Below are 15,658 nucleotides of genomic sequence, written 5' to 3' on the forward strand. Positions count from 1 at the left end.
AGTTTGTTACCCTAGTAAATATTCTATTTACTGAATTACAAAACCTTTAAAATACATTCATAGTATAAAATTACTAATGAATTTCTCTCAGCTCTTGATCTCAAATTCTATTTTGCTTTAGCCTTACACACATACGAGAGCATATCACTCTAAAAATGTGGTGCTGTGCATATAGACATAAGGCCAACAGAGATTCAGAAGAACCTTTATGTCCTGAAGGTGAGGAAAGGTCAGGCTCAAGTTTAATTATGGTCCCGAAGGAGAAAATGTCATTTTATTATGTGGATAAATACATGTTAGTGTCAGTTAGGTTAAAAAATGTTTAAACATAATTCGTAGTATTTTTCCAGAAAAATGAAACAGACACACCAAGAGTTTAAAAAAATGACCCCAAATCATGAGTGCAGTGAGAAGTGGGGAGATGAGGCTATGCAGGTTTGATACTAAGAGATTCAAGAAAGCTAAATTGTGCTTGGTGTGATGTGCTTGCTTATGGAAAGTTGAGAAAAGCTGAATATACATCAAAGTGGGGAGTGGGTTGAAACAGGGTGAGTCTTATAGGGGGGTCAGCCTCGTGAGTGCAATGATAGTGAAGGATACATAAAGTACAAGAATATACTGGCTACTGGCTATGAAAACTATGTGCCGGGCCCCATATTCAGCACATTACATGTATTCTTTCTAATATTACTTTGTGCAAAAGGGCCAGGTTTGTATATATGAAGAAACTAAAGAAAGGGCCAGTTTCTTCACATATGAACAAACTAAATATGTGAAGAAACTAATGCTCAGAGAGGCTGCAGTTCATTTACCTAAGGTGACACAGAGAAAATATTAAGCCAAGTGTATGAGGCTCTGCAACCTGTATTTATCTCACTACTCCGCACTTCCTACCTGGTGTGACCTGTGTAAATATGTCTTTGGGATAATTTCATCAGTCCTTATTAAAACTTTTCTGCTTAGCTCTTCCACTGGGGACTCAACATTCATTCCTTCCAAGCTTTCGCAGAGAAAACTGAAATTGACAAACCAAAATTCTCAGTTTGTCCTGTAGGTGCCACCATAACCATAGAATGTCTCCTTCTTGCTCGTCAGCTCTTATTTCTCAGGGCTGCGATAGACCAGAAATTCTAGAAGATAGAAGAAGGCAATTTACGTGGCTGATAGTTCATATTGGTAAGCCCACCCATGTGTTTAGAGTTCTGTAGCTCTAATATGCATTTTTCCTTGTTTTAAAAGACTTTTCTAATTTTTTGAAGAGAGAGTATTTTACATGATACCAAGATCAGAAAGTATAAAAAGGTACATAATAATCTCCCTTCCACTGCCACCCCCATCTGTCCAGTTCTTTTTTTTTTTTTTTTTTAATTTATTTTTTTGGCCGTGTTGGGTCTTGGTTTCTGTGCGAGGGCTTTCTCTAGTTGTGGCAAGCGGGGGCCACTCTTCATCGCGGTGCTTGGGCCTCTCGCTATGGTGGCCTCTTTTGTTGCGGAGCACAGGCTCCAGACGCGCAGGCTCAGTAGTTGTGGCGCACGGGCTTAGTTACTCCGCGGCATGTGGGATCTTCCCAGACTAGGCTCGAACCCGTGTCCCCTGCATTGGCAGGCAGATTCTCAACCACTGCGCCACCAGGGAAACCCCTGTCCAGTTCTTATTCATGACCCCTCAAAGCAGGTAACCACAGTTATTAGCCTCCTGTATCATTCCAGAGAGTTTTAACACACACACACACACACACACACACATAAATATATAATCTTGCTTCTTTTTATTACACAAAGGGCAGTATATTATACAGACTATTATATAGACTATTCTGTACTTTGTTTTTTTTTCCCACATAAACACATATATAGGAACTTTCTATAGCAGTGCATAAAGATCTTTACACTTTTTAAATAACTGCATAGTATTTCACTGTACAAATGTACAATTATTTATTGATGGGCATTTAGGTTGATTCCAGTTTTATTGTTTATTATCATTTATTAACAATAATAAAAATAGCAATCTGTATTTGTTTTTTGAGGCTGCCATAACAAGTTACCATAAACTTAGTGACTTAACTCCATTTATTATCCACAGTTCTGTAGCTCAGAAGTCCAGGTGAATTTGACGGGGTTCTCTGCTCAAGGACCAACAAGAACAAAGTTAAACTGTTGGCCCAGTGGGGCTTTTACCTGGAGGCTCCACTTCCAGTCTTACCTGGGTTGGCAGAATTCAGTTTCTAGGGGTTGTGGGACTGAGGTTCTGGTTTCTTTGCAGGCTGTCAGCCAGGAACCACTCTCCGATCCCACATGTAGCACAATTCCTTTCACATGGCCCCTCATATTCCAACAAGCAGGGGCATGGCATCAAGTCCTTCTCACTCTTGGAATCTCTTTGACTTCCCTTTCTGCTATTAGCAGGAGAAATCTTTCTGCTTTTAAGGAGTCATATGATTGGATCAGATCCACTCAGATAATCTCTCTATCTTTTAGAATTTCTTCTTACCACACTATCACTCATCTTGCACTTACAACATTTTTCTATGTGCTTTATTTATATCAGCTCACGTAATCCTCACCATAATCCATTAAGTTCAGTTGTTATTTCCATTTTACAGATGAATAATCTGAGACATAGTGGATAAGTAACTTGCCTTCGGTCACAAAACTGTGAGTGATGGAATCAGGAACCAAATGCAGGCACTCTGTGCCCAAACCTGTCCTCTGAGCACTTCCCCCTACTGCCTGTTGCAAATGGAGCCATAATGAATAATTCTTTATTAGTCCTTGCATCAACCAGAGTCCTGCAGGAAACAGAGGATATGTTCAAAATGAACTGCTGAGAGTGTAATGAAGCAATTATTTACAGAGGGATGGGAAAGATTAAGGGAATCTATAAGGGATGGTGAAGATCAGATATAAGCTAAAATCCACAGGAGGTTGTTTTACCAACCCTAAGCTTGAAGTGAAAGAGAAGAAAACTGTGTTACTTGAGGCTGGCAAGAGCTGGAGCTGGGGAAGATGGCTCCTTGCCAGGAGCTGTGACCATAGGGGAACACAGGCATTTCCAAAATCACAGCTAGGCAGGGAAGGAGTAGAGGAAGGCAAGGATAAGCCCCTGGCCTCCCTTTCCTCCTGACTTCCAGTGTCCTTGCATTGGTCAATTCCAAGTGGAAGCCAGAGGGCAAGGAAGCCCTGGTGATGCACTTAAAACTTAAGTGCTTGGGCTCAGAGTAGGGTATAGAAGAGTAGAGAATGGTTATGAGTCAGGGGATTGGATAACATAGCGTCTTGGTGTCCTTTGATCAGAAATTCAGTTTCAACCAGGGACCAGTAGCAAGCCAGGAGTGTTTTTTAAATGGATAATAGGTTGTGACCAAAGAGGCTTTCATTCAAAACCCTCCAGATCTGCCCTGTGATGTTAGGTCTTGCAGACCATTCATATAGCATCCCTATCTGTCACTGTCATGTACTAGTGGGTCTGCTGGATTATAAGTCCCAATAGCAAGGCAGTTACACCTTAGCCTTGATGTATGGTGTGCTGGATCTAGCTCATACTGGCTGGTGAGAACCAACTTGTAAATTTTCAGGAATTTTGTGAGTTAGTTGATGTCACTTTGGTAGCTCAGAATTAGCCGTGATGGGAGTATTTACACCATAAAAGGTAGCAAATGCTACAAATCAGGCTTTTTTGTTTTTCTGGAGAGCTGGTTGTTAAACACTGACCAGTATGCCACTGGCCTTGAGCATCTCTTGCTCTAGGCCCCAATAAAACTGATTGTCTTATGGGTTACCCAAAAAAGGGGTCTGGAGCAATGCAGCCAAACATGGAGTATCTTGGCACTAAATTCCAAAGAAGCTCACTATATATTGTCCCTATTCATTTTCAGTGATGTTGCCAAGTGTAACAACTTGTATCTCACACAGATGCCCAGACCAGTTATTGCTGGAAACTTCATCCATAGAGCAGGCTTCTGTGCTTTCACGGGGTTTATCTCCTACTATATGTTTTACTGTATGGCATCAGATGTCTTCTAAGGCACTTATAGTGCTTGCTACTTCCTGTTTACCAGCTCCAATTAGCCATGATATCAATTTAATGGATCTATGAGTCAAAATATTCTGATTACCACCCAGACCCTGCGACTTACTAAAGTAATCACTCCCATTTAATCTCTGATGGTCAAGCAGAGCCACTTGGCATCTACCATCCAAGAATCTTCTTATTCCCATTGAAATCAGCCCCAATTCTATAGACGCATATCTCATCATTATAACATGCCTACTAAATCTAGCTTTTTAAATAGTGCTTTTTGCTTTTGCACAGCAGAGGAAACCAATGAGAAAACAAAAAGACAACCTACTGAATGAAAGAAAATATTTGCAAATGGTATGACCAATAAGAGGTTAATATCCAACATATATAAAAAGCTCATACAACTCAACATCAAAAAAATAAACAACCTGATTAAAAAATGGGCAGAACTAAATAGACATTTTTCCAAAGAGGAAATGTAGATGGCCAACAGGCACATGAAAAGATGCTCAACATTGCTAATCATCAGGGAAATGCAAATCAAAACCACAATGAGATATCACCTTTCACCTGTCAGGATGGTTATCATGAAAAAGAACACAAATAACAAATATTGGCAAGGATGTGGAGAAAAGGGAACCCTTGTACACTGTTGGTGAGAATGTAAATTGGTGCAGCCACTGTGGAAAACAGTATGGATGTTTCTCAAAAAACTAAAAATAGAACTACCATGTGACCCAGCAATTTCCTTACTAGGTATATATCCAAAAAAACCACCAAAAATACTAATTCAAAAAAGATACATGCACCCCAATGTTCATAGCAGCATTATTTACAACTGTCAAGATATGGAAGCAACCTAAGTGTACATCAACAGGTGAAAGGATAAAGAAGATGTGGTATATGTACATATCACAAAGGAATACTACTCAGCATAAAAAGAATGAATATTTGCCATTTGCAGCAACATGGATGGACTTGGAGGGCATTATGCTAAGTGAAATTAAGTCAGACTAAGAAAGACAAATATTGTATGACATCATATGTGGAATATGAAAATACAACAGTGAATATATAGTGAATATAACAAAAGAAGCAGACTCACAGATATAGAGAACAAACTAGTAGTTACTAGTGGGGAGAGGGAAGGGGGAGGGGCAATACAGGGGATTAAGAGGTACAAACTATTAGCTATAAAATAAGCTACAAGGACATACTGTACAACATGGAGAATATAGCCAATATTTTATAATAACTATAAATGGAGTATACCTTTAAAAATTGTGAATCACTATATTGTACACCTGTAACATATAATATTATACAGCAACTATACTTCAATTAAAAAAAATAAATCAGTATTGCTTTTTAAGATGCTGATGCTCCCTTCATCAAGGCATTCCTTAATGCTTCAGTAAATAAATGTCTTCTACTTCTCTTGCTGCTTATGATTGAGGATGGGAGGTGGCTCTTCAACCTATGTATAAATACAATAGATCCACTTCAACATTCTCATCAACTTAACATTTGAAGTCTGCCCTGTACATCTTGCTCAAAAATTCCAGCATCACAGCCTCATGGTAGGCCCATTGCCAAGGCTTCAAAGAACCACATCCAGGTGCTTGAGCCAGCACACTAAACCACAAATCCTTTGTGAGGATTCATATCAAAACATTTGGCCTGAAACAACCTTATGTTTCATCTAACACACTCAGAAGCAATACCTGTGTTTGTTTCCTACATTCCTGCTAATACAAATGGGCAAGTATACTTTATCTCCTCCTGCAGAAGACCTTACTCTTCTCTCTTTGGGCTGTGCTGGCATTTAACTCTCACTATGGATCTGGAAGTAAATAAGGGATGGTGAGGATGGGTGGGGGAAGAGCTGGCTCCCCTTGTGAGGTGACTGTCCTAAGTTAAGTCAACAAAGGAAATTTATGAAAGGAAAGCCAAGCTTCCTTGGGAAAGAGCTGGGCTGCTTACTCAGACAAGGAAGATTCAAGGAGATTTCAGTGTTCCAAATTTTCAGCCTCATGTCTAGTTTTCCAAATATTCCTATTCTAGATCTCAGAATCCCACCCACCCTCATTAACTACTGCCTTGGGATAACCTGAAGAGGCTGAACATTTAAATAGTGCTATTTCTGTGTTACACATATGGTTAGTTTTTGGACCTAATTTCTGGTCATGTGTGCCCTGTAGAAAATAATCTTTTTAAGGCCACCATTGAGGCTTTTTGACTTTCTTCTTGTTCTTCGACTTGAAGGTTCAAGTCTTTAGGCTTGGGACTTCCCTGGTGGCACAGTGGTTAAGAATCCGCCTGCCAAAGCAGGGGACATGGGTTCGAGCCCTGGTCCGGGAAGATCCCACATGCTGAGGAGCAACTAAGCCCGTGTGCCACAACTACTGAGCCTGCGTGCCACAACTACTGAAGCCCGCGTGCCTAGAGCCTGTGTTCCACAAGAGAAGCCACGGCAATGAGAAGCCCACATACTGCAACAAAGAGTAGCCCCCTGCTCGCCACAACTAGGGAAAGCCCACGCAGAGCAACGAAGACCCAACTCAGCCAAATAAATAAATAAATTTATATATATTAAAAAAAAAGTCTTTAGGTTTAGATTTTTCCTCCTTTTTGTAAGCTCTCCAAGGCAGTCAGGAGCAGCCAGGCCACAAATTATAATCACCATCATTGCCAGAGCAATTAAGAGCCTTAGTCATTTGATCTTGCCTTGCCATCCACTTGTACTGCATCCTACAACAGTGCTATCTTGAGTAATCATGATATTGCTACATATCAGGGATTACTATTATCCTACTTTCCCCTGGGAGAGGATATCTGTGAGCTTATCAAAGATATGGGCAATGGAATCTCAGAATCCCATTTTGAGGGTTTGTTTCCTTGAGCCATTTTTTTTAAACGCATTCTTTTTTTTTATTGAACTATAGTTGATGTACAGTATTATATAAGTTACAGGTGTACAAAAGTGATTCACAATTTTTAAAGGTTATACCCCATTTATAGTTATTATAAAATATTAGCTATATTCCCTGTGTTGCACAATATATCCTTCTTGTTTTTTAAAATTCAAGCATTATTCATTGCAGCACTATTTACAATAGCCAGGACATGGAAGCAACCTAAGTGCCCATCAACAGATGAACGGATAAAGAAGATGTGGCACATATATACAATGGAATATTACTCAGCCATAAAAAGAAACGAAATTGAGTTATTTGTAGTGAGGTGGATGGACCTAGAGTCTGTCATACAGAGTGAAGTAAGTACGAAAGAGAAAAGCAAATACCATATGCTAACACATATATATGGAATCTAAAAAAAAAAAAAAGCTTCTGAAGAACCTAGGGGGAGGACAGGAATAAAGACACAGATGTAGAGAATGGACTTGAGGACACGGGGAGGGGGAAGGGTAAGCTGGGACGAAGTGAGAGAGTGGCATGGACATATATACACTGCCAAATGTAAAACTGATAGCTAGTGGGAAGCAGCTGCATAGCACAGGGAGATCAGCTCAGTTCTTTGCGACCACCTAGAGGGGTGGGATAAGGAGGGTGGGAGGGAGACGCAAGAGGGAGGGGATATGGGGATAAATGTATACGTATAGCTGATTCACTTTGTTATACAGCAGCAACTAACACAACAGTGTAAAGCAATTATACTCCAATAAAGATGTTAAAAAAAAGAAAAGAAAAAAAAAATTCAAGCATTAAAAAATACAAACATGAATAGCTTAGAAATTTGAAAGTTCCCTCATAATCCAAACCTCTGCTGATAATCACGGACAGCCATTTAGTATTTTTCATCTTTGCTAGTCTAAAAGAGCTAAATAGTATCTCCAGCTTTCTTTAATTATCCTTGAACCATTTTTGATACCACTTACTGTATTAGTCAAGGCCCCCACAGGAAAGAAATAGCATACTTGAGGGGTTTAACTGAAGAGGATTTAATGACGGAAATATTTTAAGAGGGATGATGTATTAGTTAGGGTTCTCCAGAGAAAGAGAAATATATATATATACATATATATACATACATATATATATATATATATAGAGAGAGAGAGAGTGAGAGAGAGAGCGAGAGAGAGAGGGCAAATATATAACCCTAAGTAATACATCATCCCTCTTAACATATGAGAGAGAGAGAGAGAGATTTATTACAAAGAATTGGCTCACATGATTATGAAGCCTGGCAAATCCAAAATCTGTAGACCCAATATCCCAGTTTGAGTCTGAAGGTCAGGAGCTGCTGTAAAATGAGGAAGAGATGATCTTCTAGTTCGAAGACCTTTGGCAGGAGAATTCTCTCTTACCTGGGGTACAGGGTCAGCCTTTTATTCCATTCAGGCCTTCAGCTGGTTGGATAAGGCTCACCCACATTATAGAGGGAATCTGCTTTACTCAGTCTACTGATTAAACATTAATTTCATTCCAAAACACCTTCACAGAAACAGCCGGTGTAATGTTTAACCAAATATCTAGCCATTCTGTGGCCCAGTCAAGTTGAAACACAACATTAACCATCACAGATGAGTAGAGTTAAGGGAACTGAAAAGAGATGGTGAATACCCAGGGATTACCTGCAGCAGAAATCTGTTATCAGCATTTGGCCTGCAGGGACAATGAGGAAGAATTGATGTCACCACACTCTGGTGATGGCCATAGCCATGGAAGAGGCCATCTGATATTAGCTGTGGTGATAGAGAAACAAAAGCTCTTCCAGAATCACTCTTGTCAAAACAGGAGTCAGTGGAATGCATATCTTGACCTCTCTCTTCTTTCCTTTCCAATCTCTTGCTGATGGTCGACCCATACATTAATCCAACCTAGAAAGATGTCAGAGGGTAGAAGAACCTGTGTGAAGCATTCAATAGAGGTCAACCTCTATTGAAAAAAAAAGAGTGAAAATGGAAATGAGGTGCAGAAGCAAACAAAGAATAACCAGAACATTGGTCTTTCTCTGGTACAAGTGTATGTATGTTTACAATAAATTCATAGACGTGGACTTACTGGGTCAAAGGGCAGAGGCATTTGTAATTTTTATAGATTTTCTAATCTCCCCACCACTTAGGGATTGTAGCAATTTACATTCCCTCTAGTCCTGCATGTGAATGACTTTTATCACACAGCTTGTCCAACCATGTGCTATCAAAAGTTTGGATTTTTGACAACTGTAGGCAAAAAGTGTTGTCTCTGTGTAGTTGTATTATGTATTTCTTTTTTTAATGAATGAATATATCATCTTTTCATATAAGTTAATAAGAACTCATTCAATTTCAAGTGGTAGAAAACTCAGCTTAATCTGGTTTAAGCAACAGAGAAGAAATAAGATTCACATGAAAGTCAGTGAGTATATCTAGAGACATGCCTTGATGCAAGGACTCAAAGGATGTCATCAAACCTGACCTAGCCCTCTAGGTCTCTGTCCCTCTGTATCTTTCTCTCTCAGCCTCTTTGTCTCTTTGTCTCTGTCTCTGTCTCTCTCTCTCTGCATTTTCCCTTTGCTTGGCTCTATTCTCAGACAGTCTCTCCTCTTGTAGTGGCCCCAGGCAGCACCAGGCTTTCATCCTCAAGCTCCAAACACAGCACAAAGACCTATGTCTGACTTTCACTGAATTCAGTTGTATTATGTACCTGTCCTTGAGCTATCACTGTGGACAGAGGGATGTCCTGCTCCATTTGCCCAGGCCCGAGTCACAGGACCATACACCCTTCTATCCATGCATGTATCTTTAAAGACATCCATATCAAAATAATGCAGCTATACTAATCACAGTAAAAACTGTGCTCATCCTCATCCCAGAAGGAGATGAGATAAACAACCTCAAACTCATAAATAAACTAGTTATTGCTCTAATCCAGAATCTCTAGGTTATGAGTATTCTTCTTGGTCGGGTCCTAATGTGGCTTCTTGTAGTCCAGCAAACTGTGATTAAATGAAAACCATAACTCACCATTATACACTTATAGGGAGAGATAATGACAATCAAAATAAAACCTTCCATTTGAAAAAGGAGAGTGGGAAACTGCCCACAGTGGTCTCTGACCTGGAACTTTCTAAGACCCCTGACTCTAGAGTGAAGTGAGCTCGTTAGTCATAATATGGCCACTCTGGAAGGTTCTCTCTTCTCCTTATTTTCCTTGGCCCCATTTGAGGTGGTGACCTTAGGCAAGGATGCCCCATCTATGGGTTGCATTTGTTTAGCATCTCATTTCCTGAAGGATTAGGTTCGAGGGCCTGGAATGACCTTGGAGATTGAACAATGGCAGGCTACTCTTTGTTGGGTTTAAGGTTTTTCTGGCTGTGAATCTCTCTTAAAACGTTAGGAAGCAATAACCCCATAAGGTAAGTATTATTATTCTCATTTCATAAATGTAAATTCTATTGCTCAGAAATGTGAAGTGGCTTTGCCCAAAGCCATACAGCTGGGGAGTGACAAAGCCAATACTTGTAACCAGAAGAGTCTACCTTTATCCCTCTATTTCATACTGCTTCCCTGTGTACCTTATATTAAAATAGTTTTGTTTGCAATATCTCTATCATTATTAGCAAAACCTTCATATCTAGAAACTCTAGTGGGAAACTCATTCTCACTGCCCTTCCTCCATGCACTACTAAATTTCTGTCAGTCAGAAGAAAATGAAAAGCAGAAGAAAAATGGAAAAATTCTCAGTTTGTCCTGTAGGTGTCACCCTCATCATAGAACATCTGTTTCCAGCTTTGCAGCACAACTCTCAGGGCTGCAATAGACTCAGACATTCTAGAAGGATTCAAGAAGTTGCATCCAATTTATGCAGTTCAGTGCCAGCATCCATAACCTGTTTTTATTGTTTTGTATGTAGCTCCTGGGTTCTAGTTAGAACTTTTTCAATTTTTAATTCATTTAATTTTTGAACAGGTAATATATTTATAATGGCTCAAAAACAAATAAAAGTGTAAAAAGAATATAATGGAAAAAACTTCCGTTTCATCAAGTCCACGCCAAAAGTTACCAGTTATTAGTTTATTTTGTACTTCCAGAGTATGTTTTATTCATAAACAAGAAAACATATTTTTAAAAAACTACCTTGTTTTATTTTGCATGATAGCACACTATAACATTTTTTCTCCATCTTGATTATTCCATTAACACTATATCTTGGAAATCTTTTATATCAACACGTAAAAATTTCTCTCTCTCTCTCTCTCTCTTTTTTATAGCTTCAGAGTATTCTCACTGTATGGATGCACCTAAATTTATCCACTCACGTCTCTAGCGATGAGTATGTAAGTCAATTCTTTTGCCAGTAAAAATAATGCTAAAATAAGTAGCTTTGCATATAGTTCATTTTGCATGTATGTAAATATATCTGAAAGTATTTGAGGATACATGCATTTGCAATGCTTATTGACATTTCCAAATTGCCCTCCACAGGGCTTGTACCAGCTTATGCACCTGCCAGCGATGTATGAAATTGTCTATTTCCCCACAGCTTGGCCAACACAGTGTGTTTTGGATTTTTGCCAATCAATCTGAGAGTGAAAAAAATGGTATCTCAGTTTTACTTTTTGTTTCTTTTATTGTAAGTGAGTTTGAGCCTCCTTTGGTTTAAGAGCAATTTAAATGAGTTAGAATCCTTTCGATTGCAAGTGATAGGAAGCCCAACTTCCATGGCCTCGGCAAGAAGATGTTCGTTTTCTCATGACTAAAAAGTCTGGAGGTAGATGTAGAATTTCCAGTGGGCCTTAATCCAAAGGCATAAATGTTACTGAGGCCTGTGATTTCTCGCTCTCTCACTCTCTCTCCTTTTCTCTTTCTGTCTTGCTCACTCACTTGCTTCCTTTCCCTCTTCCTCTCCTGCTTCAGTTTCCTTCTGTCTTGACCCTCTCCTCAAACAGGCTCTGATTGCCCCATGCTCACAGACCTGCACTGGACAAGGGATGCAGTGCTCTGACTGGCCAGGCCTGAGTCATGTGATAGAGCCCAAATCCCCCCAAGCTAGATGGATTGAGTGAGAGGTGGGGATTCTGGCTGTCCAGTGAAAGGTCAACGTGGTGTTATGTGGAGGAGAATGGATAGGCACTGGCTGGTGAACACTGCGGATTTGTGTTGTAATCCACTCCTTTGACAGCTCAACATCCACATACCCTTCTATTCACACACACACACACACACCCCCCTTAAAAAACAGCCATGCTGTAATTGTGATGAAGCCGTAATTGCATGCTGTGAAACTGCACTCACCCCCTTCCCAGAGGGAAACCGCACAGCAACTCATGTGGTTATTGCTCCAAGTTCAAGATTTCTGGGTGATGTGCAGTATTCTTGGTCAGGTCCTGATGTGGCTCCTCCTGGCCCAGCAACCTGTGGTTCCTGTATAACCAAAAGGCACACATGAAAGGACAGAGAAAGAGCAGAGTAATAACAACAAAACGCCCATTTAGTAAGGAGGAGAACGGGAAACAGCATAAAGTGGTCTCTGGTCCAGGATGCACAGGACAGGAAGAGCAAGGTGTCCCTGGCCTGGAGGTAATGTGAGCTCCTTAGCCAACCTGACTGCTCTGGCCTGTTATCTGGAATCATCACCTTTGTCCTGTATTTCCACAGCCCCTATGAGTTGGAGACTATGGAGGAGGAGGTCCCTTCTGTGGGGTACATCTCATAAGCAGCTCTCTTCCTGTTGGAATGGGCTTGGGGTGTTTAGGTTTGCCTTAAAGATTAAATAATCACAGGCTGTTGTTTGCCAGATTTTGAGTTCCTCTAGCAAGATATGTCTCCTAAAACACTGTGAGGCTCCTGGGCATATATTGGGAAAAAACTATAATTCGAAAAGATACATGCACTCCTATGTTCATAGCAGCACTATTTACAATAGCCAAGACATGGAAGCAACCTAAATGTCCATTGACAGATGAATGCACAATGGAATACTACCAACCATAAAAAAGAATGAAATAAAGCAATTTGTAGAAACATGGATGGACCTAGAGATTATCCTACTAAGCAAAGTAAGTCAGAAAGAGAAAGACAAATACCATATGATATCACTTATATGTGGAATCTAAAATAATGGTACAAATGAACTTATCTACAAAACAGAAATAGAGTCACAGATGTAGAGACCAGACTTGTGGTTGCCAAGGGGGAGGGGGGAGGGATGGATTGGGAGTTTGGGATTAGTAGATGCAAACTATTGCATATAGAATGGATAAACAACAAGGTCCTACTGTATAGCACAGGGAATGATACACAATATTCTGTAATAAACCATAATGGAAAAGAATATGAAAAAGAATATATATATGTATAATGGAATCACTTTGCTGTATAGAAAAAATTAACATTAACCTGCGATATATATAGCATATTTCTTGTTTTACAAGACTAGACACTATGGCTCAGAGATGTTAAGTGCTTTTACCAACAGCCATACAGCCGGGGAGGATCAAAGAGTGAGTGACAAACCCACTATCTGTAACCAGCTCTTAAGTCTAAGCTTTCAATATGCTTATATGAAAAATTATGCTCACAATAACTAGCAACTCTGATGGGAAAAATCACCATTCCTGCCCTGTGCCCTGCTAAACTATTCTGATGCCCCCTCCCACCCATCCCCTCCTCCTCCCAGAAAGCACAAAGAAACAAACTGAAATATTCTGTTTTTCCTGTAGGTGCCGCTACTAACCACAGGGTATTTCTTTCCAGCCCTGTAGCCTTATCTCTTAAGGCTGGAAAGAATCAGAAATTCTAGAAGATGGAGTCCAGTCTACATACAATTCAGTCTAAGGACCCCCACTCATGAGTTTAGAGTTGTATAGCTCCAACATATAAGTTAGGGTTCTGTTCTCCTGAAATTATATTTAGTTCATTTTTGAATAGCTTATACATTTATAGGTTTCAAAAATTTAAATGTACATAAAAATCTTATTTGAAAAAAATCTCCCTCTATCCCTGTCTCTTATCCACCAATTTCCTCTACATAGCATTTATGATGGTATTCTTTTTTTTGTCTATTCTTCTAGAGATTTTAATATGTATGCAACTATGAACATAGATTTCTTTCCCTTCCCTTTTTAATGCCAGTTATTCACATTCTTCTGTTCCTTTTTTTTTTCTTTTCTTCTACATAGCTATATATTATGGAGAGATTTCCATTATCAATTCCTAAAGAAATATATTCCTTTTAAGAGAGAGTCCTCCACTGTGCGGATGAAACTGATTCTCCCTTGAGGAACATTTAGTTTGATTCTTATTGTTTGAATTTCCAAACAATGCTGCACTGAATAACCTTGTCTATGCCTCATTTTGCAGGCGAGGATATATATCTGTGGGACAGAGTACACAATAGTGTAATTACTGGGTCAAAGATACATGTATTTGCAGTTTAACAAATAGATTTTTACCTTCTTTAGGGATGATTAAACACATTCTCACTAGTAAAATAAAATATTTCCTCACAGTTCAGCCAACATAGTATGTGATCAATTTTAATTTAATTTTTGTCAATATAATTGATGGAAAACGCTATCTCACTTTAAATTCATAGTTTTATTATGAGTGAGGTTGAGCAACTTTTAATATGCAGCATTAGAAATGATTAGGGGTCTTTCAATTGCAAGCAAAACAAAAACAAAAACCCCTCAATCTGGCTTTAGAGAAAGGGATTTATTGTCTTTACAACTGAAAAATCAGGGATAAATTGAGTTTCCAGTATGCCTGGACACAAGGATTCAAACGGTGCCCTCACTTGCTTTCTCTATCTTTCTCTCACTCTTCCCCTCTCTCAGTCTCCCTCTCTCCAGTCTCCCTTCCTTTGCTGGCCAGGGAGGCTCGAGGACTGCATTCTCATAGCCTCTTCTGTGGGCTGTATTTATTTAGCATCTAACCTCCTGTTGATGCAGGTTCAGAGGCCTGGGGTTGCCTTAGGCATTGAGCAACCACAGGCCATTTGGAGGGCAGCACTGATATTCCTTAGGTGACACAATTCACTTAAAATATTAGTAAGCAACAATATAACAAGGCCACAATCATCCACATTTTACAAGTGAAGAAACTATGGCTTTTAAAAGATATAAGTGCCTTTGCCTAAAGCTATGTAGACAGTAAATGATAGGGACAGTATTTGTATCCATGTGTATCTGACAGTAAATATACAGTGATTAGCAAACTGCTTTTGTTCAGGAACTCCAAGGGAAAATCAATCACCACCCCCATTCATGCTCAACCACCAACTCTCAGAATGAAAAAAAAGAAAGAAAAAAACAAATGAAAGGTTCTGGATGTGTCCTGTAGGTGCCACCATTACCATGGGATATCTCTTTTCAGCTGTGTAGCACCCGTCTCTTTAAAGCTGAAATTCTAGAAGATAGAAGAAAACCTGCTCTTTCAATTTATGCGACTGACATTTCACGCTGGCACCTCACATATAATTTAGAATTCCGGAACTCTGCTATGTTGTTATTGTACCTTTCTTTCTAAAAAATATGCATTGAAAACATTTGTGAAGAGTTTATGTAGTTCCAAAAATTTTTAAATACACTAAAATAAAAGGTATACAGTGATAAAATCTCCCTCCCAATCTTGTCTCCTAAATCCCATGTTCCACTGCCCCTTCCCCATGGATAACTACTCCTCTCA

The sequence above is a fragment of the Eubalaena glacialis genome, chromosome 8, assembly GCF_028564815.1.
Source record: "Eubalaena glacialis isolate mEubGla1 chromosome 8, mEubGla1.1.hap2.+ XY, whole genome shotgun sequence".
Lineage (NCBI taxonomy): Eukaryota > Metazoa > Chordata > Mammalia > Artiodactyla > Balaenidae > Eubalaena > Eubalaena glacialis.